At 32.6% G+C, this 27,784-nt stretch overlaps 1 protein-coding gene across 3 annotated transcripts in view; it reads right to left on the bottom strand.

Moving 5' to 3' along the window:
* Nucleotides 1-9,540, bottom strand: part of LOC127731244 (tropomyosin alpha-4 chain-like) — a 92,606-nt gene extending 83,066 nt beyond the window's left edge. For all 3 annotated transcript variants that reach the window (XM_052240264.1, XM_052240263.1, XM_052240262.1), the window contains exon 1: nucleotides 9,421-9,540. The gene's annotated coding sequence lies outside the window, so the exon portion shown is untranslated. The remainder of the gene's footprint in view (nucleotides 1-9,420) is intronic.
* Nucleotides 9,541-27,784: the final 18,244 nt, after the last annotated feature.

The following is a 27,784-nucleotide window of genomic DNA, read 5'->3' as shown; positions in this document are numbered from 1 at the left end:
ATATGTTTTAACATTGTCATATAAGCGGGAGGTTTGGCTAGCCATGAAACCAGGTTCAACACACCATTTTTTCTTAAAAATGTCCTGTACCAGGTCAGGAATATGGCAGTTGTTATCAAACAGTTCGTTTCTATGTATGTTGGCGTTTGTTTTTGTTGCACTTCAGTGTTCCTGTTGTTCCTTTGTTTTCCTCTTATATTCCTCTTATGTGTTTCCCTCGGTTTTAGTTTGTAACCAGGATTTGTTTTCTCTCAATCGATTTATGACTTTTGGTCACCGATATACTACTGTTGCCTTTATTTAATGGAACCCAATCAGAAAAGTTTCGATTGTTAATGGAAATATCATCAATATATTTGAATGTGAAATTAAATGATCTGGCTTCTTTGATCTTCTTTTTTGTGTCTGAATGATCTCCGACTCATATGAAAACAAAAAGAGGTCGGCAAGGAGAGGCGCACAATTCGTTCCCACAGGAATGCCGACAATTTGTTGAAAAAGTCTACCTCCAAATTCAACAAATATGATGTCAATAAGAAACTCCATCATACTGATCACTGAGTAGCATGTTTTACATTATTGTTCGATATTAACAAAATATACCATATGGTATCCAATAGCAATAAATTTATAGCGTATGCTACCATTTTTATTTTGAAAAGCATTGTGCATTATCTCTTTTAGATGATTTTTCTATTTCACATGGGGAATAGTGGTATACAGGGTTGAAAAATCAAAAGTTCTGATGAAATTAATTTTCAGAGAAAGATGGAGATTTAAAATTATTCAGAAGTTCTTAAGAGTTTAGGTAAGATATTCGAGCAGAACGCAAAAGGCGCTCAAGTTATGTCAAGAGAGAAAATACGGGGGAAAAAACATGCATATTTTTTTCAGATTTAAAAGCAGAAACAATTAAAATAAAACCGAGAAATAAACTGATTGACGAGAATGGAAATTTACCAACATATTAGTCCGATTTATTGACAAAAATTTTGCAATTCTATGAAAAAATGAACAGTTCATAATGTCATAGAACAGACTTAGTCGAAAATGATATCGATGAATCTGCATTAGACATTCTGTCAAAAGAACATTGACAAATCAGTATATGATGGAGAACTAAGAATAGAAGAATGTGCTTTTGCTATAAATGTAATGACATTAAATAATTATATTAAAACACCGGGGCTAGATGGTCTTATAGTCATATTTCCCAGATGTTTTTTGTAAAAATGAAAGGTTTTTCTAGTGACGGTTTTGAATAAGGGTAATGAAAAAGAAGGGTTATCACACTGACAAAACAGAAGTATTTTGACTTCTTTGTTGTTTAAAAATAGGGATCATTTATTATTGGATAATTATCGGCCTATTTCTTTTCTAAATGAAGACTTAAAATTATTGTATTTTGTTCTAATACAACGCTTACAGAAGATACTGCCAACAATTGTTTATGAAGATCTAACAGGGTATATTTAAAACAGATTGATTGGTTTCAATTTTAGACAGAGTTAAGATATTATTGATTCTGCGGCACATATAAAATTGAGAGGGCAAGGGTGTCCCTTATCGGCTCTCCTTTTTGTTTTATCTGTGGATATCATAGCTAATTCATAGCTTTAAGAATTGGAAATAACAGAGATATTAAGGGGTTGATAGTTGAATTAGATGGAAAATTCATAGACATTATTTCTTAGTAATCAGAAAGAAATAAAAACCGCAATGAATTTTGAATAAAAATAAAGCGGAGGGTAAACAATTGATAGGAAAAATAGTAAAAATTAGGTAGCCGGGATTAACTGGAAAAATAAACCAGTTAAAGCGTAAGAAATATATTTTGGTCATGACAGATAAGAATGTTAAAAAATAAAGTGGGACAATGAAATTGAGAAAATGGATATAATTTATATAAATTATTGCATTTGTGGGAGAAACGTAATTAACCTTTTATTAGGGAAATATTTATGAGAAAACACTGTTTCTTGGCAAGTAAATGTACTGTTCCTGAGACATATAGAAAATATATAGAAAGTTAATTCTATAAATGCATCTGGGATGGTAAACCAGATACAGTTAAAAGAAATACTATGATTAAATCGTATGAAGTGGGGGGATTACAAAAGATTGATAAAGGAAGTCATTTTATGTCTCTTTTAGGATCGTGGGTAAGTTAATTCATTAGTAATGGTATTTCAAACTGGAAGTGTATTCCTGTAAATATTTCATTTTGGTTGGTATAAATTGATTAATTTTTAAGATGAATTTTGATTGATAGAAAATTCTAGATTATATCAAATACATCTCTGAATTTTACTAAGAAGATTTCAAATGTTGGGTAAAATCAGTTGGTAGACAGACAAAATAGCATATTAACTTCAAAGAAATAAGAAAACAGGTGATTTAGTGATACAAACCGATTAATTTTGAAGATAGAACCATTATTCTTGAAAATTGGATAAAGAGTAACTTGATATTTGCCATTTCTATTATAGATGGCACAGGTGCTTAACATTTTAGATTCCAAAAATTAGTCTGTAAGAATAATTTAAAAGCAGAAATTAATATTTCGGAAAAAGCTATCCAAAAAGATTGATTTCAAATGTTAAAGTCCAAAAGTTCAATAAAGAGAATTGTAAATAGTCCTAGACATAAATTGATTTAGAAAGGTAATTACATTGAGGCTTCAAATTTTTCAACTTTCATAATATACAATTAGATTTGTTAAGATAAAATTGAACCTCCAATTGGCGGCAAATGGTTACTTTTTAAAAAAAAATATGCATACCTGAGTATTAATTAATTGGTTTTTTTTCTGTTTCATTATTTAGAGGAGAATAAGCGAGAGATATGTAAATGGAAACTATTAAAAATATATTGATGATGTTCTTTCCATTAACAATCCAAACTTTTCTGATTGAGTTCCATTAATATATTCTTCAGAACTAGAAATTAAAGAAACAACAGACACGGCTTCCTCCGCCTCATTTTTAGACTTAAACCTCGAATTTGGCATAAGCAGTCATTTCAGTACCAAAATCTATGACAAACGAGACGATTTTAATTTTGAAATTATCAGTATCCCCCACATTAGTAACAATTTACCTACTTCACCTGCATATGGGATATACATTTCCCAACTCATTCGGTATTCAAGAGTTTGCAGCTGCTACTCAGACTTTATAAAACGTCACCAGTGTCTGAGCAGAAAGTTAATGAACCAGTGTAATGTCAAAGAACTACTCGTCCGTTTCTAAAAAAAGTTCTTCGGAAGATACCAAGATCTTGTTGATAAATATTCCGTATCAAAAAGTAAAATCACAAAAAAACTGAACTCTGAGGAAAATTCAAAAGGCAAAATCAAAAGCTCAAACACATCGAACGAATGGATAACAACTGTCATATTCCTGACTTGGTGCAGGTATTTCTTATGTAGAAAATGGTGGATTGAACCTGGTTTTATAGCTAGCTAAACCTCTCACTTGTATGACAGTCGCATCAAATTCCATTATATTGACAATGATGCGTGAACAAAACAAACAAACACAATAGGTAAAAATGTCAAAAATAAGGGTACAGCAGTCAACATTATGTTATCATCTTAATCACTATAAAGACAAACAAATGTAATGTAAATGAAGCACAAAAAGCCATACATCAAATTTAACATCCTCATTTTGCTTTATTATTATACGATTATATTTATCTATGTAAAATCCACTCATAAAGGATGGAACGTTTTAAGTACTGGCGTAAAATCGCGCGTTTGAAATTCGCACAGTTAGACATAAAATAATTTTGTCGTTCAAAGTATGACGGGATACATAAGTATAGTGTCACGTAAAATGGATATCACAAAAAAACAGACTTAACAGTAAAAGTAATATTAATAAATAAAATAATATTGTGGTTCAAAGTATGACGGGTACATAAGTACAGAGTCACGTCAAATGTATATCACAAAAAACAGACTTAACAGTAAAAGTAATATTAATAAATAAAATAATTTTGTCGTTCAAAGTATGATGGGATACATACGTAAAGAGTCACGTCAAATGGATATCTCAAAAAACAGACTTAAGAGATAAAGTAATATTAATAAAGACAAATAAAAGAATACTATAACACGTTATTAAGATGATAAACAACATCAGTACGCAGAATCTATACTTCAAGACCATCGTGTATTATTTGTGAAGTTGATACGGAATATTTATCAACAAGGTCTTGGTACCTTCCGATGAACTTTTTTAGAAAAAGGACGAGACGTTCTTTGACATACCCCTGGTTCATCAACTTTCTGCTCAGACACTGGTGACGTTTTACAAAGTCTCAGTAGGAGCTGCAAGCTCTTGAATACCGAATAAGTTGGGAAATGTATATCCCATATGCAGGTGAAGTTGGTATATTGCTACTAAGGTGGAGGAAATTGATAATTTCAAAATTAAAATCGTCTCGTTTGTCATAGATTCTGGTACTGAGATGACTGTGTATGTCAAATTCGAGGTATTAGTCTAAAAATGAGCGGAGGAAGCCGTGTCTGTTGTTTCTTTAATTTCTAGTTCTGGTGGATATATTAATGGAACCCAATCAGAAAAGTTCGGATTGTTAATGGAAAGAACATCATCAATATATCTGAAAGTGAAATTAAATAACCTGTCTTCTTTGATCTTCTTGTTTTTGACAAGTGTCCGAGGGAACTCCGATTCATATGAAAATAAGAAGAGGTCGGTAAGGAGAGGCGCACAGTTCGTTCCCATAGGAATGCCGACAATTTGTTGAAAAAGTCTACCTCCAAATTCAACAAATATGTTGTCAATAAGAAACTCCAGCATACTGATCACTTGTACCTCTGTGTAGCATGTTTTACCCTTTTGTTCACTATTAACAAAATATGCCTTATGGTATCCCGAAGTTATAAATTTATAGCGTATGCTACCATTTTTTTGTTGAAAAGCATTGTGGATTATTTCTTTTAGACGGTTTTTCAGTTTCACATGGGGAATGGTGGTATACAAGGTTGAAAAATCAAAAGTTTTGATAGAACTAATTTCAGAAAAAGACCGAGATTTAAAATTATCCAGAAGTTCTTTAGAGTTTTTAAGAATCCACATATGGTTAATGCCACTACGCGAGTAAACAGTTTCACAGTATTTCTGAAGACCCTCTTTCACTGCGGACAGAATTGTAGTCAATCTAATGGACAATTAATTAGTGGAACATGCAGATGAGCCGGCAATGTACCGTTGTTTGTACGGAATTTTGTGAAATTAAGGTATCCAATACAAACAAGGTAAGTCCTCCGATTTGTTGTTTAATGCAATGTTCATTGAAGCCATGAAGGACTTATGATTCGCCAAAGTCTCATCCTTGTCAAATGATATGTTTTTGTATGTGAGATTACCTGAGTGCTCATTTATTCCCAATTCCTTTACAAGACACTCGTAGTAATACGATTTACATACAAAGACAATATTATTTGAAGCTTTGTCCGCAGGAACAACAACATACGTATCATGAAGAGATGATACACTTCACATGAAGACATACTTATCATGAAGAGATGATACACTTCACAAATAATACATGATGGTCTTGAAGTATAGATTCTTGGTACTGACGTTGTTTATCATCTTAATTACGTGTTATATTGTTCTTTTATTTGTCTTTGTATATTATTACCTTTACTGGTTAGTCCATGTTTGGTAATATCCCTTTGGCGTGGCTCGGTACTTATACATGCTGCCATTGTGTTATTGTGCTATGGTCATTTTTTGTATTCTTGTGTTTCATTTTTTCTTATGTGATTTGTCTATATGCCCTTTTTTTTGTTGAGATATTGTTTGTTTTTATAGTGATTAAGATTATAACACAATGTTGATTGCTGTACCCCTATTTTGACATTTTTACCTATTATGTCTGTTTGTTTTGTTCACACATTGTCGTCAATATAGTGGAATTGTATGCGAGTGTCATACAAGTGAGCGGTTTAGCTAGCTAAAAAAAAAACCAGGTACTACATAAGGAAATGCGTGTACCAAGTCAGGAATATGATAGTTGTTTTTCATTCGTTTGATGTGTTTGAGCTTTTGATTTTGCCATTTGATAAGAGACTTTCCGTTTTGAATTTCCCTTGGAGTTCAGTATTTTTGTTATTTTACTTTTTATAATTTATATTGCCATCAAAACAATTCTTATGTAAATGGGAACAGACGAACGACGGTCTATGAAATGCATGTAACGAAGAAAAAGATTAAAACCACTTTTTGATTTATTGTCGATTTAAAAAAAAATTGGAAAAGTATTAATGAGTAAATGAGAAAATCAAAAAAGATTATAATGTATTGTTTAAGCAATTAGTCTTTGGACATAAGATTTTGGTCTGAATTTAATCCTAACAAATTTAAGTTTTTCTATAATATACAAATCTTAATATGTATCTTTATCAGAAATTGAAAACCGTAAATGTTTATCAAATTTTTGTTCAATATAATGACAACAAAACAATGAAATTAAAATCCGTAACTGAAGTCAATAGTAATGGTGAATAACTATATAAAAAGCAAAAAAACTTGTTTTCGATATAAAAGATAAGACAGATCCTAATCAAACATGGATACCCGAGATTATCACGACCACCTCCAGAATGTATTTGTAGTACAGATTCTGTTATGTTAAACTTTAAAATATCATTTTGTCCTGTAACTTTATACGTTTAGGAAGGTTTGCCATTGTGCATTAAGATTGAATAACTGGATGAAATGTGAAATCGCCTTATATTACGTTCATGATGGATCACATTTCATTCCCAGAAGAAGGTACGGTGTCTTTTGTAAACCACGTAAACATCCTGTTAATGAGACACGGTGGGTATTTTTCATTACAAATGAAGTATTAGGCATAGAATATTTAATTTGGTAAAAATTGAGATAGGAAACAACTTTCAGCGTTGGTTTGACTTACAGAAATTTGTCGGTTTGGTATTTAAGCTAGAAACTACATTATAGGCTAAGATGGGACCGTTAACCTAAAATAGTGCCCGATTCCCGATTGTGACATTTTGACTGAATGAGGATTCGTATGACGGGCGATGCATATATAGCAGAAGAGGCTAATTACCCTGTCGACGCACCCGGTCTCATCTTTTGAGTTCATGCAATTCCCCATTTTTTATTAGTTACCACCGTGATTTGTCTCTTTTAGAACCGATTTACCAGATTTGAACATCGGTAAACTACTGTCGCCTTAAAATAGTCTTTAAAAACAGATTTTTTTTAACTTAGAAAGTCGGGATTTCTTATCAATCAATTATATCTCAATGGAAGTAGTTGCGCAAAACATGTTATATTTAGGTTATCCAGAGCATTGATAAATTCAGCGGGTGTGTCAAAAGATCTTATTTATTGATATCACAATTTTAACCTGACAATGAGTACACTAATTCTATCATCATGCTTAATTATCCAAAGTTTTAAGTGCGTCAAGTAGTCCAAAGCACTTTAATTATTTTCAATAAAACAACATTAATTCAGTTAAAAAAATGTATTCGTCTTACACTCCATATGAAATATATGATATTAAAAAAGTTATGCATATACGGCAGATGAGAAGACACTAGATACGAAATTTCCAGTAGGGATAAACTGTTCAGATACAGGATCAAGTGAAATAGTTACATGCGTGTTTATGCAAGTTACTTGTATGCAAGGTAATTATTATGACTAGACATCTTACAGTTTAATCAAAATGAATTCACGATCCATTACTTCGTTAATTTATAATTTGTTTTGCAAAACTTGTTTACTAGCCGCGTTTGTAAGGAGAATTGCTCATGCACTACAGTTCACATGAACAAGTCTATACAATGCCATTGGTTGAGTTTAGGTCTGTTTAAATATTATAAAGTGATTTGGTTGGACAAAGGATTATTCAATGTGTCAGTCAGTTTAATAGCTATGCGTGAAAAAACTTCATAACACTTAGTGTCCACATTACTAAGCACGTTTTTTATACATCATTTCTAAGAAATACAAATAAAAGGGTATTATATCCCCTGGATACCTGTTAAGACATTTTCCAATACGCCTACTTGTTTATACGAATAATTGAAGTATTTCAGAAAAAGTGCATTCCATGTCGTTTAAATGACAGATGACATTTAACTTTTTAAGCATTTTGATATTTTATATTATTACTACATAAATTGAAAATAGGAAATATTTTACATTCAAAAGGTATTAACCAGGTAAATAAGTATTTATGAAAATATCAAACTCCAATTTATATTTAAAATTTGGGAAGTCCTTCAAAACAGACAAAATCAAACGCTTGACTATATCAACCAAATATAGATGTGTTCGTAACTAAGACTTAAAATCATTATTGTAGAGATAACTATGATGTGTTTTCTTAAATAATAGATAGTAGATAATTGAGAATTTAAAAGTTTCTCGTTCAGGATTTTAGAAATAAACTTTACAGCAGATGATCTGTTACAAAATATCAAACATTGAAATGCATGTTGTTCAAAGAACAAAAATGCGTAGTTTGAAATACGGATTTGGATTAGACATCCTGATTACAAATTTATGTAAAAAAAAAAGAAAAAAAGAAGAAAAACCGGACATAAAAAAACTAAATTACATACGATAATGAAAAACATCGTATTCAAAGATACATGACTTATCATTTATACGCTATACGCGCGTTTTGTCTTTTCAATACTCATCAATAGCTCCCAAAAAATAATAAAAGTTGGCAAGCAAATTTAATAACGACATCAAAAGCATTGAAACCCAAAACATCTAAAATAATTGCGATAAACTTGACTTATGCCACCAGTTCCTGTGTATAGAAAGCATCAGTTTTTCGAAACGATTTTCACATTGTACGTGATGTAAATGTCGAAAATGGTCGGATCTATGATATAATATTTCACCACTATCGTGTTAATTACTTAGCTGTTAATACCAACGAGGAAAAAAGTCCAATAATAGAATTTGTAGAAGGTCATAAAATATAACAGATTATAACACAAAACCCCAGATGAACACTAGAAAAATATAAAATGGTAAAATACATGAACCATAAATAATTAACTTAGAACTCATCATAGGTACCATGCTTAACAATTTTTACGCCAGACGCGCGTTTCGTCTACAAAAGACTCATCAGGGATCTCGAAAAAGTTAAAAGGTCAAATAAAGTACGAAGTTGAAAAGCATTGAGGACACAAAATTCCGAAAGGTTGTGCCAAATACAGCTAAAAAATTTATTCCTGGGTCAGAAAACCCTTAGTATTTTGAACAATTCAATTCGAGTGTTTGCAAACAGTTAATTTATAATTATTACCATATTAATGATAGTTCATGTCAACACAGAAGTGCTGACTACTATAATGGCATTTAAAATTATTGAAAAACTTACTTTGAGGTTTACAGATGAAGGGTCCTTGTGATTATAATGTTGCCGTTTATATATACATCTGGTCTATCTGATTTCCATGAATATGGGTTTTACCAGTTATATTTTGCCAGCAATAGACAAAGACCGATAGGAGTGGCGTTTCCAATTAAAAGACAGGGGAAAGGTTATAAAGGTACTCTTATAGCGTTGGTGTTTAGTATAAAATAAGGCTTATTTAAACCTATAATAATTTGAGATTCTAAGCTTTATTAACATGTGGTTTTACTCCTTTTTGTGTTAGTAGTTGGTGATTTTGAACACATTAACAGATTGTAACATTTGAATGTTTGGCATGCAAAATAATTATGTTGGTGGATTATAAGAGTAAAAGTTAAATGCAACTTCTTGGTTTGTATTTACTCAAAACCACTTATAACCAGAAGATGTTATACGTACAGATCAACCATACATGTTTTGATTTGATGATCCTTTTTTATTCGTTGACCATTTTTACCATTTCATGTGTTTTTTTTATATAAACTTGAAATTATAGTAGATAGAGAGAAACTTTGAATAATAAAAGATGTCTACAAGAAAAGATCTACAGATAATTCAACATGGCCGAAATGGTTAGGCGACTCATTAAACACATTGCTATTTAATGACAATAGTTACCCGTGTTTCATGTATTGTTATTTTCCTTGAGACCACTATAACATATAAAGAGAAACTTTATATGCAAAATTATCAGCAATAAAAGATTTACAAATATGATAACATTACCATAATGGTCAGGAGTTACTGGCATAAAAGGTTGATTTTAACCCATTTGTGCGTATATGGTGACAACTAGCGTAGAGAAAGAAAAATTGTAAACAGCAAAATTGATCAGCAAAATAAATTGTGCAAATGAGTCATCTAAAGCCGAAGTCGAAGTTAACTTTACTTTTAAGTCAAATGACCGAAATCATCGATCGACTGCTTTTATGAGTTCTTGTACTTAAATGCATTTTGTTACCAATATTTTGCGGGGGAGGGGTGGTGGAGTTAAATTTTGAAAGCTATTATGGCTAGATCAAAACTGTAATCATCAATCATGACCAGCAAGAAAAGATCATTTACAAAGTTAACATGGTCGTAATGGCATGTCGACATTTTCATTATTGTTGGTTTGCTGTCTCAAAGGCCTATATACACACACCGCTTTTTATTTATACAGCTTTAGCCGTTTTATATACTTCAAAATTAGTTTATCAAAAATCATAACGTAAAAGGTTGATTGAGTTTAGATAGAGCAATTTTTTTCAGGAATGTAGAGGAAGATAGTTGAAAAGAGGTGTACCAATTTTATTGGACACATTTTTATAAAATATTGTACTATTTTTCTTTATTGAATCACCCTTATTTTTTAACCCTATTTTTGATGACCGATTTAAAGACATGTCGCATCGGAATGAAGTCTATTGATCTACCTTTTTTTTTAATTTTTCCTTTCTAACCATAGAGTGTGTAGTATATCTGAAATATTGTGCATTATCAAACTAAAACACAGTAATAACAAAGAGATTTTGCCTATGTCATGAGTCAAGAAGATTTATTGTATCTTCATAAAGTGTTGTTGCTACTGATATGGAAGATCATCTTCGTAATCATCATCAAATCCTACTTCATCATCTCAAAAATATTTTTTCTCAATATATGCTTATTTCTTATCTTCTTCTTTTTTTCTACGTATTCATAGTTTGTATCATATCCCATGAATTGTTCACTTTACATAAATACTCATATAGTTATATATTTGTTCATACTGTATTATGGTGGATACTTCATAAGTATGTTTTACTCGTGTCTGATTTATTGTGTTAATATTAAGCAAATGGAATATCTTGACATCTAACTTAAACTTAAAATTTACCACATAATTTTTAACTACATATACAGGTGTTACGAATCAGCATGTAAGACAACATTGATTGAACGGAGAATGTTCTAAATAGTTGTTTTAATCATAGAGTCGAAAGCCTCTAACAACATTTAATGTCCAGATCGGATGTCACCCTTGTATTGTTGAACTATTGTATGGAAATGACATAAAATCCATGACTATTTGAGATATTATCAACCATTAAAGTACTGATAGAGATAGAGATAGAGTATCACATGCACATATATTTTAATTGTATTGAATATTAGTATTTGTTTGATGCAAAAATATAGTTAAATGTATCTCAGAGATCAGGACCTCGATTAACTCATCAATTATGTTTTAGTGATATGATAGGTGTAATGTCATTCAATTGCAGGTTATCCCACATACATTTCATATATCTAGAATAGGTTTAAAAAGAAATAATCTTCTGAAGATATCAGGCAGAACGACTAACTCGATATCACTTTCGTTTTACGGTCAACATCCTGAGTTGGTTGACTGATATCTACTATCGCTTGCCGTCTTTGAAGTTAAGATACAATAATAGAAGTCTGATCTATAAATTTATCAATTGTATTCCATTCCAAAATGTGATAGTTTGACTGAGTGTGGATACGCATGGCGGGTGATGCATGCATCACAAGAGACGCTAACCCTATCTACACTCCTGGTATTGCTCTTTTTTGTGATTGTTGCAATGTTTATTTGGGTTCTTTTACATTGAATCGTATCTGCTTAATACCTTTGTGTGATTTGAACATTGGTAAACTATTGTTGCCCCCAATTTACCATTCACTTCACCTTTAACTTTATAATTACATACTATTTAGTTCACCTCTAACTTTATAATTACATACCATTTAGATCACCTCTAACTTTATAATTACATACCATTTAGTTCACCTCTAACTTTATAATTACATACCATTTAGTTCATCACCTCTATCTTTATAATTACATACCATTTAGTTCACCTCTATCTTTATAATTACATACCATTTGGTTCACCTCTAACTTTATAATTACATACCGTTTAGTTCACCTCTAACTTTATAATTACATACCATTTAGTTCACCTCTAACTTTATAATTACATACCATTTAGTTCACCTCTAACTTTATAATTACATACCATTTAGTTTACCTCTAACTTTATAATTACATACCATTTAGTTCACCTTTAACTTTATAATTACATACCATTTAGTTTACCTCTAACTTTATAATTACATACCGTTTACTTCACCCCTAACTTTATAATTACATACCATTTAGTTCACCTCTAACTTTATAATTACATACCATTTACTTCACCTCTAACTTTATAATTACATACCATTTAGTTCACCTCTAACTTTATAATTACATACCAATTAGTTCACCTCTAACTTTAATAATATAATTAACTGTATCATTAATGATATGTTGTTGTGTTCACATTATTACCAGTATAGTCTACTCTCCATAATTCAAATTTTTTTTATGATTTTAATACTTTTAGTCTTATACTAAAAGACTATTTTATATTCTAAAGGAGTAAATTTAACAAATTCTGACTTAAAACCAAGTTCAATAAGAAAATAAAATGTTAAGACGAAAGAGTAAAAACAATTGATTGTAAATGTTTACAAGAACAATTTCGACCTTCACTCTAGTCATCCCCTGTACAATTTAATGATATTTCCATCCGTCCCAAGTAAATGTAATTTGTTAAAAACAAAGTATAAGCGAATGAAACAAAATTTTGTGTCAGTAGCGTATTTTCATTTTTAACAATCCTTTTGTGAACTATGCTTAAAACGACAACAAAAATAATTAGAGTATCTTCAAATGAGGGATAATTAGAATGTCGGTTCTGTTAAGAAGTTTTAACCAATTTTTTTAAATCTCTATGAATAAAGCTTGTCACAATATTTTTTTATAATTCACCTTTATTGATGTTTAATTAGAAATTTCATTTCATTCGACATTTATATCGATGTTTAAAGATTCACGCCACTTTAGCAGTATATACCCAAACGCTTTTCTGGAATTACCTTCACCAGGAACGCTTAAACATTAACATATGAACTCCAGAAATGTTTAATATCGTAGGAACGTTAGGAGGTTGGTGATCAAAAGGAACCAAAAAGGAATAGCCAAATTAATTTAAGGTCGACTTTTCCTGAAGGAGTTGGAAACTTGGTGTCCAATTTTTTTTTTTAATTTATAGGGTAAGGGTTCGATCATTGATTACAATCTGTCAGATCATCGTAGATGTTATTATGTATTGAACTCTGTTGAAGACTTCTAACATTAAGATAAGACATACATAAAAATGTCGGTCAATTCTCCAGTTACAAGGGTTGTTTTCGCAATTACCATATGTTATTTATTTTCTATTGTAACAATAGAAGCTGATGATATCAACGATAATGGTGTGATTTCTGAATTAAAACAACTGATCACAGATATTCAGAAAAGACAAAGGTAGTTATCCAATATTTTATAACAGCAAAATCCATTTATGCAAACATTGCTTGAGAAATTTAGAGCCTAAGTTTCTTAATAATTCCTTAATTTATAAACGGGTAAATTAAGAAATATATCATATCTTCAGAATAATTTATCATAACTTTAATGATTAAGAAATCGATCAATATCTTATGATTTTTAGAAGGATTCATTATCTTTTAGATATATACTAAAATTCATACGGGTATTCTTTTCAGTCGATAATGATTTCCTGTATCGTACGTATACCTGGGCAAAATACAAATGTTATGATATTCAAGTAGTTAAAACAATTATCAATTAAGCACCGGTAATCACTAGGATCTACATTTGTGGATCTAACATGCGTACATAGACTCACAGCTAAAAATTTTTAGAAGTATCAACAGTTTTTTGAATTAACTGATAAGAGATTTTGTTTATTAAAGGTTTTATGAACATGAGCTCTTGAGTCAACAAAAAACAATAAAGGATCAGGCAAACGAGATAGCGAAACTAAAAGATTTATTTCATAGTAGTGGTACAATCAACGAAAATCACAATTCGTCTGTTCATCATGTTAACCATCAATCTACGAATATTCCCAATGCTGTGCGGAACAATATAAACAGGAGGCAACTTCAAGGTATGTTTCATTAAACGTATAGAATATAAATAAAAATTATTACAATAAAAAGATTATTGAAAATGGTGTATCCATAAAAAAAATTATAGATACCAAGGGGTAAAACTGAAACTGACAGACAATGACATGGTCATATTGCTCAAAAGAAAGAAAATTAGCCATTCGCACAAGGACTGGATACAGTTAGACTTTAATTTAGTCTAATATGGTAATATATAGAGTGAAAATATCAAGCATCACACCACTAAAAATGTATATTTTAATGAATAATGTTGAAACTGGGGGAATCAGAATCTGTTCCGCATTGACTTATGAGCTTGAATATCCCTTTTGTATATTTCACCTCTCCTTTGCTTTTTTTATGTGGGTGTAGTGATTTTGATTTTATGAAGTTATCACTTTGAAAAATTCGGACATCTCATCATTTGGTTCATTATTATTGAGTATCTGTGTCACAAATGACCACGGATTATGTTTTATTTTTCTCGATTGTAACATCGACGAATTAGACTTATTACCGCATGTGTACTTACATGAGTAAAACGACGGGTGTCACATGTGGAGAAGGATTTGCTTACCATTCCGGGACATCCCCCTTTTTGGTGGGATTCGCATTGGTCAGTCTAAGAAGTGTTTTGTAGACTGTTGTTTGAATTTTCATCGTTTTTCTTTTCATGCCATGGTTTTGTATTCTGTTATGAAGTCGGGTTTGAATTGGGATAAAATCTCTTCAAACCACCGTAGTTAGAATGATTGACAAATGATTGTAATATTTTATTCTTTCATAGCTGAAAAAGGAAATTTATGAATTTAAATGAATATGTTCGCCTTACTTCTTTAAGATAAGTTCATGTTTTAAGATAAAAACTATTTTATTAATTTTATGCGTCCGAGGCGCTTTTGTGAATTAACCTTCATCAACCAAACGCTCAAGCAATATATTTGAAAGCCTGTGGTGTATAAATACGTAGTAACGTTGGCAGTTATATGACCAAAAGGAAACTAAAGATAATAGATAAATTTTAGAGTCATATCTTCGTTTAAAATAAGAAAAACAGGGGATGACGAAAGAGAAGTCAATTTTTTTCAACTTTAATTTTGTTGCATGAAATATTGGACCGTGATTATTATCTTTATTATATATTTTGAAATCTCCATCTTATTCACATCGCCTTATATTTGTATCAATTATGTTAACACATAAACTCCAATAACCAGTTATACCGAATTGCTTACTTTCTTATTTTTCTTTTTGGTAGGTGGTGGTATAGCATTCAGTGTTTATCTTGACCATGACTTAGATCTTGGTGCGCCGGAAGTTTTAAAGTATAATAAGGTTTGCATGAAAGATATTAACTATACGCAAATATAACTACAAGTTATATAGACCTCCTTTAATGTACATATTAAATACAAAATACATTTCCATTAAATGGGTGTGGGAATACGTTAATACGCAACCCCCAAAACACAATAAAACCGTAAAACAACACATGGTCAACAAGAAACAAATGTTCATTCCATAAATCAAAAACTAAATCTTCCAGCAATCTTTTAACATACCAGACACTACCAAAGATCTGCCGTTAACATCAACAAAAAGACAAAGATATGATCAAAGACAATCATTAACTGTCTTTATTATAAAACATAAATATTGGGAGGTATTAAATAAGAAGCAATAGTAGTTTGCCGAGGTTCAAAAATCACATTAAGAAGATGCATATCAAGGCAAAAACAATGGAAGAAATGTCTGAACTACAAAAAGGAACAAGACTGGGTGCGTCGACACGGTTAATTAGCTAACAATATTTATTATTGTTCACACATTGTTATCAATATAATGGAATTGTATGCGTCTGTCATACAAGTGAGAGGTTTAACTAGCTATAAAACCAGGTTTAATCCACCATTTCCTACATAAGGAAATGCCTGTACCAAGTCAGGAATATGACAGTTGTTTTCCATTCGTTTGATGTATTTGAGCTTTTAATTTTGCCATTTGATAAGGGAATTTCCGTTTTGAATTTTCCATGGAGTTCTGTATTTTTGTTATTTTCCTTTTTAGTAATAAATCTATTATTAGTTTTTCTTCATTACAAGGATGAACAAGAGGTACATAGAAAATTGTTCAGTAAAGAAGGACTTGACAATTACTGAAAACATCCTGAAATTATCCATTTGCTATATATTAAGACCATACCTTATCCTAATACCAGAAATTGTAATACGTGTAGATTATACCCAGTCATGTCATGTCATGTCATGTCTACCTTGGGTGGATTTGTACTGTCCCTTTTGGTCACATAGCCCCTCACGTATTCAAGTAGGCATACGTCCTACATTTTTTTTTAATTTGAACGTTTCTGATAAAGGTCAATATAGGATAGCGCTTCAGACGCAACACATTTATGAAGTGTAATTTTCCTATTTAACAGAGAAGTTTTTGCGTCATTTCATATTTTTGGTTATTTACTAACAAAATTTTCCTTTGAATCATGCATAAACCTGAGCACCCTGCAGAAGTATTAATAAATTATAACTATGTGATTTTCAAGTTTGACAAGTACATTCTACCATCTTGTTATGACATGTGTGATTGATGTTTTAGATTATCACCAATGAAGGTGGTGGATACAACTTGAACACTGGAGCTTTTATTTGCCCGGAGAGCGGAATGTACTTGCTGTCGTTTTATATAGGAGAGAGAGGCGGGTTATCACCTCAGGGGGCATACATCTACCTGAAGGTAAACAATGTGAACATTATAGATGCAGTGGTGGATGCGCCTCATTACACACAGGATCTACAGGGTGGAAATACAGTTATCATTCGTCTGAAAGCTGGAGATGTTATCATCACTCAACACGAGGACAGCGGTGGTCATGTGGAAGGTGCGACAGGTCTACGCCTCACTTCATTCTCCGGTTTCATGCTTTATTCCTGAATAAGATTTATACGAAAGCATACATTAAATTCTTTATAAATTAATTTGTTCGGTTATTGCACATGTATGCTATTTCATTGTAATTCAACCTTAACGGGGCATTAACTGTCAAATTCACCGATTTGACTCAAATTCTCATATTTAATTTGTAACCTATTAAAACGTATATCAACTTACAAAAAGTCTAAAATGAACAATTAACAATGCAATATAGTATTGAATGATTGATTGACTGGTGTTTAACGCCACTTTCAGCAATATTGCGCTATTTCGTGGCGGTCAGTTTTTATAGGTGAAGGAAGTCGGAGTGCCCGGAGAGAACCACCAACCTTCGGTAGGAAAACTGACAATCCTAGTCAATTAAGATTGGAGTCGAGTGCACCTGCCCCGTGCGGGATTCGGACTCACAACCTCAGTGTTGACTGGCTTGTGATACAGTAGTTCGACTACTTAGACCACTCGGCCACCGAGGCCCCTGCACGAATGTATGTATCCGTATTTCGTGTGTGTTTTAGTCTAGATGCCATCTAATTAACCATCAAGGTGACCTCCGAAGACTACTGACGGTCATATAACCCGATTTAAACATAAATATATATATAAAAAAACAGCGAACACGTGCAATTGGATTTTTCTAGGTCTGTTTGATTTCATATTATAGGTTAAACATATATTTTTATCATCGTTGGTTATCTGTATAAGAATAAAGTTTTGTGGATCGAATAAGTAAACCAAATAATTTACCCTTGTTTCACTTTCAATGTTGACATTCTTTTCCTTTTAATATTTAAACACGCCTAGTTCATGTGTATCCCATTTCTAGCTAAGGAGTTAAATAAAAGGTCACTTGAATACGGATTTAATGAGGTCCAAATATTCACTTGCAGCGATATTTCTTAACTTATTTTGACAAATTGGATCGAACTGGCTGCTAAAAGAGATTTATTTTTATTTCACTATTCCTCTTTCATTAATGATTGAACAATAAAAAATCATATTCTAATTTTTTTTATATCTCGTAGCTAATGCCCCTTTAAACAATCATTTTGATCTTTGAAATGCACTTTATGAAAGCATTATCTTTAAATAATTTACCCTCGAATTAGCGATGCTTAAATAGAGAAAAAACTTTCATTTTAAAGTGAAGAGCAGATCATCGCTTAAATAGAGAAAACTTTCTTAGGAAGAAGGAAAAGAAGTTAGCAGTATCCTGTAACTTCACTTTCCACTATAAAGAGGGTCGGATGAAAACAAAACCTTACGACAAGAGATGATTTCAGCTTCCCATTGTGAACTTTCCATTTCTATGTAGCACCATTCCAGCAGTGCCGCATACGGAATATATATCTCCCAGTCGATACGATATTTCAGGGCTTGTATTTCCTATCAGGATTTCCTTGATAGAGGGTTGCTTCTTACGAGGAAGCTGTTAAACCAAGAGTTCCAAGGGATAAAACTGTCCTTTCGGAAACTTTACGGACGCCATCACGAATTGGTTTACGTTTTAAGAAATATCTGTTTCACAGATGACGACAGATATGTTCCAATTATCGTAACTACAATGCCGTCCCCTTTTTCCCTGAATGTGACCTACCGAATTAGACTTATCACCAGGGTTGTACTTACATGAGCAATACGACGGATGCCACATGTGGAGCAGGATCTGCTTACCCTTCCGGAGCACCTCAGATCACCCCCCCCCCCTCCCCCCAGTTTTTGGTGGGGTTCGTGTTGCTCAGTCTAGTTTTCTATGTTGTGTTTTGTGAACTGTTGTTTTTTCTGTTGGTCATTTTCTTTTCAGCAATGGCGTTGTCAGTCTATTTTCGATTTATGAGTTTGAATGTCCCTTTGGTATCTTTCGCCTCGCTTTTAAAAGAGAGAAGAACAAAGAAAAGCTGAAATAGAGAAAAGCTAGCATCAAAAAGAGTTGAGCAGAACATAGCTTAAATAGAGGGAAAACTTACATTTACAAGAGAAGAGCAGAGCATAGCGTACAGAAAAACAACTTATTATTAAAAGAGAAGCGCAGAGCAAAGCATGATTGAAAAAAAAACTGACTTTTAAAAGGGAAGAGTATTGATTGATTGCTGTTTTATTGAATTTTAATACAGATTTCCTCTTAATTCATATAATTCATTTAAAGATATCTACTGTGATGAATGTATCTGATTTCAATTTCCAATGAATTTGCTTTTGGCTACCTTGTAAATGATCAAACAATTGGACTTTGCGGTATATTCCATTGGTTCAAAAATGTTGATAACATCTTGTGGAAACATAATTCCCATCACATGTTGTTAACCGCTTGCAATTCGGTAGACGAGCATAATTTTAAAAACAAAGAGATATTGCATTCTAACTTTAATGATGATGTTGTTTATAAAGCTCGTAATTAAATTGAGATATATTTATACACTTATTGTATATGTTTAGCGCCGTAGTAAGGTTTTTAAATATTATCTTTGTCGGTACTAACATTGATTTTGTTTTTTTAATTGTTTAGAAGACAACGGAACATGTATTGCTATCCGTGTTAATACTTGTTTTACATTCATCTATCTATACTTGTATTTCTCCGACTGCTTATGGCATCTGTATACAATAAAGCAATGGAGGATGTGACTGTTGACATTTCAGTCTGTGAGAAAATGGTTCATTCAAAAGTTGAAATTGAACTTTGGACTAGCTTCCAGTGTTCCAGGATAGTGGGATAAAGCTCGCACAAACGTGTAAAACCCCTCAATACTCTTTATGTGCCTGTCCAAACCAAGGAATTTGTAATGCAGTGGATGTCATTGGTCGCAGTCTACCATAATTCTTTTCGTTTATTGTTGTAATATAATCAGACTGTTAGTTTTTTCGTTTTAAGTGTTTCACATTTTGCCACCCCTTGGTCTTGTATAGCTTACTAAACGGTATAAATTTTGCTCATTGTTTAAGTCCGTACAGTGACCTGTTATTGTTAACATATTCGTCCTCTGATCTTTATCGTGGCATTCATACCACAGGTCCTTATTATTTTGTTATGACAACAACTCTAACAAGTCAACAGAACAGAAGCAAAAACAAATGAAGGACGAAGTTTTATACCAGATTAACCAAATGTGGGTCAACGGAACTATAGCCACGTTTTCATACAGTAATCATGATGTTATATACCTCATATTCGTAAGAGAATATACGATACGTTGCCTGTTGACAACACAGATCTCTTTTATATACTGAATATAACGAGATAAGAATGTTTGAGTCACAAATAAACTAAAATGGTCGACATATCTTTTCCTGCATACGCTATCCTTTTTTTTACCATAATTTATTCTCTTTCAATATTACCTTTACAAGCTGAAAAAGAAAAGGATGGCTTTGTTTTAAATCAACCGATTACAGAAATTCTAGATAAACAAAGGTAAGAATAAAAACTGATATATTAATTACAAAATATTAAGCCTACGCATAATTTTACGTTCATGCCTCATTGTATTTCAACAGTACAATAGTAAATAAATGTACATTTTTTAATTAGCCCTCCTAGATGATGATGTTAAATGGTTGTTCAACGTCCTGTGGCAAATCAAATGCATATTCAGGACGAGAATATGTTGATGTTATATGAATATTTACCCTGCTTTGTACTAGACCGACAAACTGAGCAGGATATTTAACGAAGCAGTCCACAGGAAGACATCTCACTCTACCCGGACACATTATTCTGACTCCGAGTCGATCAGTCTTTGCTCTTAAAGCCACGTCTTTGTTTTGACCCTGTCTGGTTTCGAACCCGTGACCTCCCGCACTCGAGGTGAACAAGCTACCACGATACCACCAAGAAGGTTAGGCCCTTCTAGACAATGAAGCATTAGTTTCTACAACATGTTTAAGATTATACGCGATTAATGTGTCTGTAGAAACTTTGTGAGTCATGGGACAATTCTTTGATTGAGGAAAATTACAACGAGATATTTTTCTATTAGATTGTTCTTGTTTTAATATCTATATTCGGCAAAACGTAAACGCATACTGCCGCTCCTAATGAAGGTAAATTCATAAAAGCACTCGTGGTGCAAAATAGTTATAGAGCGTTATTTTTAATTTCTGACACTGAGTCAATACTGCTGCTGTTGGTTATAGTCCCAGAGGTATCATCAACACAGAATTTAGATATTATTTTTAGTTCTTTTTGGTCATGTTACTCCTCAAGTATTCAAGGATTATTTACATCATGATGAAGGTTAATCAAGAAAGGCGCTTTAGAAACAATAGTTTAAGAAGTGATATTTTTTTTTCAATCTTTGTTGCAGTTTTCCGCCCGGAAGGGGCGGAGGTTAGAAAAACAAAGATAAACCAGAACAATGATATCGCATTTCAAGTTAAAATCGTCATCAGGCAGCTTTCTCTGTTTGAATAAACTTCTTTCAGGATCAGGAGTACTTTTGATAATCTCATTTTTCCATCCTACTATAAAGAATAAGTACAACAGTAATGCTTTAAAAGTAGAAATACTTGAAATTCAAATCAGTACATAATTTCTCTCCATCCTTTTATTGATTTGTTTTTTGTTGTTGTTTTTTTGTAGTAAAGGATCGGAGTCCTGTAGGTCAATTTTTGAACCTTTATTTTATAGATCTTTGTTGTTTGATATGTAGTAAAATTGGAAATCACGCCACTTACAAAAATTAGAGCAGCTCAGTAATTTTATAAATACTCTCAGTCGAAGAAATGAAAAGACTATAAAAAGGTTTGAGATTAACCAATGGCAGCATAAAGCATATTAGCATTTAGACGTTCATTCTAGTTTGAATTGTTTTACATTTTATCATGCCGGAGCCTTAATATACGGTATATGTTTTCCTCATTGCTAAAAGTCGTACTTTGACCTGTAGATGCTTACATCCAGTCAACTGGTCTCTTGTGGATAGTTGACTCATTGGCACTCATACCACATCTTCTTATTTTTATATTTGAAATAATAAGTAAAATAATGTCTTTAATATAATTGTGTCTAATGACATTGATATACAAGAAAATGACAAATAAGAAATGTTTACAGTAATAGCTTTCACTTTATTTCTTTATATTCATTTAGGATTCATGAAGCTAACATTGTGTTGCAGCAGAAACAAATCGAGAATCAAGCCAATCAAATAGCTGAACTTCAGGAGCTTCAGAAAGTAATCAAGAATAAAGTAAATCAAAAATTTGAACTTGAGGAGCTGCGGAAAGTAATCAAGGATCAAGCCAACCAAAAAGCTGAGTTTCAGGAGCTGTGGAAAGTAATCAAAGATCAAGCCAATCAAAAAACTGAACTTGTGGAATTGCGGAAATTTATTAAGGATCAAACCATTCAAAAAACAGAACTTGAGGAACTGCGGAAAGTAATCAAGGACCAAGCTATTGAAATTGGTAACTTGAAGAATATGCAAAAAGTACTCAAGGATTTTGACAACGAGAAAACCAAAATAAAAGCTGGGACGGATATTAACCAAAACGTGAAGAACTCACAGTCAATGCAGCATGAACATATTGCTAATTACATACCCATGGACGAGAAGGAACAGGCTGGCAGGGTGTTACATGTTAATGATTCAGTCCAAAAAACAAACCAGTCTTTAAATCACACTAGTATTTTAAGGAATAAACTAAACAGGAGACTTCTTCAAGGTAAGAAGTTGGCATCTTGTTCTACTTTAATGTATATAATGAACTTATAACTAGTTGTAATATTTCATTAATTTCTAGGGGGACGGCATTTCGACTTTTTTGTGGTAGAGGTGAGCAGCTGAGAGATTGAGTACCACATAACACAAAAACATACCCTCGTAGATATTTTTGATACAAAATCTGCCTATAGATATCATGCTTACGAAATTTTATGGAGAGGTAAATAGATTTGACAAATATCTGATGCATTCAATGCCCGTTTGGGGTGAATTTGTGTTGTTAGGTTGCTATTTTATTTGCGTTTATACCAACAATGAAATGAGCAAGTTAGGAATGTTTGTCAAAAGAATATAACTTTATGAATTAATGCACCATATTTATTCCTTTCTTTTCTACACAAGAAAATGCCTGTACTAAGTCCGGAATATGACAGTTGTTGTCTATTCGTTTGATGTGTTTGTGCTTTTGATTTTGCCATTTGATTAGAGACTTTCCGTTTTGAATTTTCCTCGGAGTTCAGTATTTTTAAAACATTCTGTAGTCAAAAAGACATTACAAAATTGATACTTTGATGCTCTTTGGAAATCATTCACAACTTGTCTAACGCAGCACTATTTTGATACTATATATATGGTCAGAAGTTTGTCATTTAATGAAGAACTTTTGTTGACGTCTAGATTTAACTTTAGTTTGGTTGTGTTGCTAAATCACTTTCTAATTGATCCTGTGGTCTTAAAAACGGCTAACATTCTCAGGATAACCTTTCATAGAGAATAAACTACACTTTGCCATGCAACAATAACTTACTGAAAAAGGAAAACGTCTTTTTATTGTTACACTATATTTTGACGAAAGCTCTTTATCCGCTACAAGTGAACATACTCGGGTGCAGTCAGTTAAATGTACATATATATACAGTCGATGAAAAGGGCGGAAGATACCAAGGGGGCATTTAATCATAAGTCGACGGTATGACAATGACGAAAAGACCACAAAACACTGCGTAAAAAACTAAAACCTGATCAACAAGAACCTCACCATAAAGTGGGGAGTGATAGCAGTTACTTCGGAATGATAAGCAGATCTTGCTTGTCAAGTTACTCATGGTAGTACAAATTCGGGGATAAATCTCAATCGAGGAAAAAGGGACATGATTGTGGTTACGACAATTGGAAAATATTCCGTAACGATCAATCAACTCTTGATTTCTCTTTCGAGATGTTGATTTCAGCGTTTCCACTTAGAACTCTTGGATCGATAGCTTCCTTGTAAGCAACAACCTCCTATCAAGGAAATCATGATAAGAAACGCTACATAGAAATGCAAAGTCCACAATTAAGAAGCTCAAATTATCTTTCTGTTGTCGTAAAATTTTGTTCCCTACCAGCCCTCTTCGTCAATTTCTAGATGTAAGTCAAGATATAAGAAAAACGTAACTGTAATTAGAGGACTTCCTCTATACAGCAGAACGTGAAATAAATGAATAATTCTAGGTTCTTTTCATTCTTGCTGAAAAGATTATGTATGACGTTTACCTCAGATGAATAGTGAAACAAGTCGGTAAGAAGAGTAGAACAGTTGGTTCCAATAGGAATGCCGATAGATGGTTGCAAAACTCGTCCTTCTTCAAACGCAACCAAAACGTTGTTAATCAAGAAATCAAAATTGTCAGTTTCAGAAAATTTCTTGTTTGAATCATGGTGGTTTTTTATTTAGTATGATTGATCTCTTCCTTAAACCAGATATTTGTATTTAAGTTAGCCATTCTTTTTAGGGAAAACCAAGTAGGACTTATTCTTTCAATTATTCTTCAAAATTCGGCATTTCGTTTCCCGATAAATGACTTAATAATCATAACAACTACAATAAAGAATTTCTCTACTTGCTGTCACATTAAAGTTATCCTAATATTTATTTTATTCCACATCACTTTATATGTTTATTCAATAATTTTACATTTCAACTAGCTGGTTCTGGTGGTATCGCATTCAGTGTTTACCTTGACCACGACGTAAATTTTGGCGCACATCAAGTTTTGAAATATAACAGGGTATGTATTTTTATATCAAAGTTTAGAACGTCTTGTGTTTCTCTACGTCTTCTGAAATGTGCAGGATGGTAATTGTTGGTAATATGCATGGTGATATTATCAACAGAACCTTCTATGTCCTTAGACAAAATTGAAATCTAAAGTATTGAACATAAGAATATAGAAACAAAAAATGCAAGTTAATTAAAGGGGAATAAAAATTTCTAATAAAGGGCCACAAACGTTGAATCATTAACGAAATTAAATCTATTGTTCACATACTTATAGTCAATGAAATAGTATCATACTAGAAGATGCCCGCGAAATTGCGGTACAAATGGGCGAAACAAAGTGTTGAAACAAAAAGTGTCAAAGGTGGCTGTGTTTACACATAAAAAGGGGGAGGATCACTTCGACACATTCAACGCCCATTTTTCATTTTTGGACAGTTCTGCACCTGAGTGAAAAGGGTGGATGTCGTTTAATATAGCAAAATGATGCACTTTTAATGTAAGTCTTACAATACAATACAGGATCTTATATCCTTTCTTCTTACTTTCACTTGTAATTCGCGGGCAGTACGTCGAATGAGCATGCGCGAAAACGTATAAGACACGGATCGATAATGGTCTCCGAATTTGGATATTTTCTCAAAAATTGGCGTTTTCTGTGGAAAAAAGATTGTTTCAAAGACAAATTTAGGAAGTACAAAACACTACATTTATACGTCATATCACAAATATTTCCGACTATGTATGGTTTTAGAGGAGTTGCGGCTCAATGAAATCGGTCTCTTCCTTTAGTAGTATAGATAATCGGTTTTTTCAGTAAGTAAATTATAATCAAACATTTTCGTACCAGTCCATAATAAATCACAACAGTTCATTAGTAACGCATTATTCAGACCATCTTTTCCTAGCTCTTCTGGCTGCCTCTCGGTTTGGCAATATCCGCCTTGTTGTCGCACTTGATTCCTCCTTGTGTTGAGCTTCTTCGTCCTCTGATGTTTTGATGTCCGTACAAAGTTCGAGAGGATATAACTTGACGATCGGACGTGAAGTAGTTCAAGTTTTTGGTTAGAATTATAGCCGAACCAACTAGTCCATCGTTTCCTTTGGTTAGGTTTTCTACAATGTCGGTTTTCCACATAATTCTTCGATTGTCATCATGAATTTGAGCAATATCGCCTATTCTGATTATCGTGGATTTGCTTCTTGTGAAATTCACGCAGTGACGTCAAATATTCTGTTTTCCATCGGTTCAAGAATTGTTGTAACAGTAATTATTGTCTTTGAACACGTTTTATAAAATTTGTTTTGCTCATAAATGTCTCATTAAACATGTCAATTTCAAGTTTTATTGCTGTACGGTAATGTATTTATCCGACGTTCATAAAGAAAATGAGCTGGGGTAAGCGGTTCAAGATCCACCGGGTCTGAAGAAACATATGTTAAGGGCCGATCATTTAAGACGGATTCTTTCTCTATAACGATTGTCTGGAGAGTCTCTAAATTTACAAGCGATCTTCAGAGGACCTTTTTCAAATTCGTTTTCGTCATTCCAATAAGACGATCCAACCATCCCCAAACAAAGGAGTTCGTTTCGGGATAAAAAATCAGTCGGTTCCTTGTGCTGCTAATGTCTCTTTACACTTACAAATTACAAATTTGTTTAATGTCTTCTGAAGCGGATACAAAAGTACAATCATTATCTATCATAACCATTTTCAGTAACGATTTTCTGCGTGAAAAGTCCCGAAAAGCTTGTGAAAAATGTTTCTTCTGATAAATTTGTAACAACTTCAAGAAGTATCGCTCTCGTAGATGTGCTAGTGAATAAACATATGTAGGCTTTCTTCACGAAATTACCATTATCCTTTACTTGTAATGCGCCTGTGAAATCTATCCCTGTAGCTGTAAAGGGGTCAGCTTCTTGTAGACGAATCTCAGATAATGGCAGTGGATCCGGTGCTGCATATGGTTGGCCAATCACCTTTCAACATTTCCTAAGAATTTTTCGTACAAACTGTCGAATTGCAGGTATCCAAAAACTTTGTTTAACGTGTACAATTGTGTCATTTACTCCGGAATGACAAATTCTTTCATGAGCTTCTAAAATAATAAGTTTCGAAATTGTATGATCGTTAGGTAAAATATACAGAAATTATGTGGACTCCGATAAGGGCGCATTCAGAATTCTCCCTCCACATCTGATGATGCTCCTGTCGTCAAGAAATAATCTTAATTGTCTGATTCTCGGTAAACTGTACCGTGTTTTACTGTTGTATTTCAATGCATGATATTCCGTAGCAAAAGTCGTCTACTGACAATTTCGGGTCCATACCTCAATTGATTTTAATAGTTCACTTGGTTTTAAATATTCTATAGTCCTAAAACTCTTTTCAATTCTACAGTTTTCTATAAATCGTAGTACATATGTGACCCGCCATGACATTTCCAGGCTGAAGGCGGTTAACGTCATAATGAGAAAACGTCGATGTAAAGTCACGTAACGTAATCGGGGCACCTGTTATTGAATGTCCAATTATTTAATGAGGTAAACTAAATTTTCATTTTTTCATGACTTGAGGAAATTTGAGTTTTATATTAAAAAAAAGAGATATACAAAACAAGTAGATTTTTTACGTAAAATTAATAATTTAGGTTACAATCCCGTTCAGAATCGCGTTCTTAGTTCACA

Source organism: Mytilus californianus, unplaced genomic scaffold, assembly GCF_021869535.1.
Source record: "Mytilus californianus isolate M0D057914Y unplaced genomic scaffold, xbMytCali1.0.p SCAF_2, whole genome shotgun sequence".
Classification (NCBI taxonomy): Eukaryota; Metazoa; Mollusca; class Bivalvia; order Mytilida; family Mytilidae; genus Mytilus; species Mytilus californianus.
The sequence above is the reverse complement of the archived record's forward strand: the minus strand, read 5'-3'. Positions and strand labels throughout refer to the sequence as shown.